The 1749-nt window shown below is 37.7% G+C and overlaps 1 protein-coding gene across 1 annotated transcript in view; it reads left to right on the forward strand.

Annotated features, from left to right (window-relative positions):
• The window catches only part of LOC106011547, a 19913-nt gene that overhangs the window by 8927 nt on the left and 9237 nt on the right, over positions 1–1749 (forward strand). The gene's annotated exons all lie outside the window — the stretch shown is intronic.

A 1749-nucleotide genomic window follows, 5' to 3' on the forward strand; every position in this document is an offset into this window, starting at 1 on the left:
TTTCGTCACAGAAGTATGATGCAAAATGCAGAAACTTTCGTCAAATTTTCTGCAGTTGCTAGAAAAGGGGGGCGGCTGAATTTTCCTTCATGGAGGAGCAAAAGCTATATTGGAACTTATTCGTCAAACTGGTCAAAATAAAAACCTAATCTATGTTACGATTTCATATGTTTGGTGACAATAAGCAATCAGGAGGCCACTATACACTGTAGGTTCAGAAAGTTTGTTTTAGTGTAGAAGGTGATAATCCCTAGTGACTTCAGGGTCAAATTTGATGATGCAAAGCAGAGATCAGTTTGACAAAGTGTGCAACCTTCAACTGGAGAACCAGCAGTCGACCACCCCTGATATCTAACAGGGAACACAAAGAAAAAACACAGTGTGCACTGACCAGCGTCACGATGCACGAAGCAAACCATAATGTATAAAATAGAGATTTGACGAAACTTTCTACAATTGGCACTGAATTAAAGATTTTGAGCCTTGCATTCTATAATATGTGAGGCAGCGTGATGGAATCAGACTAACAGACTCTTTAGCTAAGGAAATAACTAATCTTTGGCGGCCATTTTCTCACTAATTCTACCTCTGAAAATAGGTGAACCCCACCTCCTTCTTTTGCAAATAACTCGACTTGTATTCAAGATAAATGGATATTTTTTCAACCATGTAAAGACAAGTAAACAAGCTTCAAAGTGATACCAATAACTCTACATGCCCAAAAATTGACGAGAGTCTGATTCCACCACGCTACCTCACATATGCATGTATTTTCTGCGGTAGAAGAAACGCGATCTTTGAGTTTCCATGTGACTCAAGCAGAACTCTGAAAAATCTTTACTAATTTTCTTAATTATACAGATCTCTGCAGTCGCAAAAGATTCAAATTCTCATCTATTGATTCCTTGTATTGTTTTCTATCTACGGAAAACACAACACACTCTATCCAACATTGTACCAAAAGTGCTTGTCTTTGCTCAATTCTTTTTGGGGGTGTAAATAGAGTCTTAAAATTTAACAGTTTTCTCTATTTGGTTTAAGTAAGAGATCTACGGCAATTGCACACAATAAGGCCACACAAGTGCCGAAGATTAGGGGTGTTTTACAAGAAAGTGACAAATGAAAAAAAAAAAGGAGAAGAAATAAGGACGATAGATGTTTGGCAGGAAAGAAGGAGCAAACCACACTTGAGCACCAGCCAACAACCCACTTCCTGGCACTCCTCATTAATTTGCATCAATTATTTTTTGTGTGTTCTATTTTTCAACAAATACTCATAATGATAGATTTAGCTATCCATTAGCCGACTAATGCATCGTCAACGTTAATAGAATATCTAATCTCGAGCTTTTTTGTCATGACAAATGTGTAAGATTTGAGCTCTTGCAGTTTATTTGATTTTGACTGCTGTAAACATTTCCTCTTAAACTTAAAACAGAAGATGATTTGCCTTAGTTGCCTTGAGTTTTTTCGAGTACCCCTGAGTGCTGACCGGTCGAATTGTAATATGACTCCAATTATTCGTCCGTTTTCCTAGTTAATGTTTTGAAAGAAACAGGATGCGCAACGTACAAACACTCGGTCTCTTTGTTTTGCTATCAGTTTGCAGATATTGAGTTGGGATTGATATGTTTGTCCCTTTTTTCCCCTTTTTTTTTTACAATTTGTCTCTATTACCGCCCACCTCTACATTACTGTCTGTCTGTCTGTCTGTCTGTCTGTCTGTCTGTCTGTCTGTCTGTCTGTCTG

The sequence above is a fragment of the Aplysia californica genome, unplaced genomic scaffold (genome assembly GCF_000002075.1).
Source record: "Aplysia californica isolate F4 #8 unplaced genomic scaffold, AplCal3.0 scaffold00138, whole genome shotgun sequence".
Classification (NCBI taxonomy): domain Eukaryota; kingdom Metazoa; phylum Mollusca; class Gastropoda; order Aplysiida; family Aplysiidae; genus Aplysia; species Aplysia californica.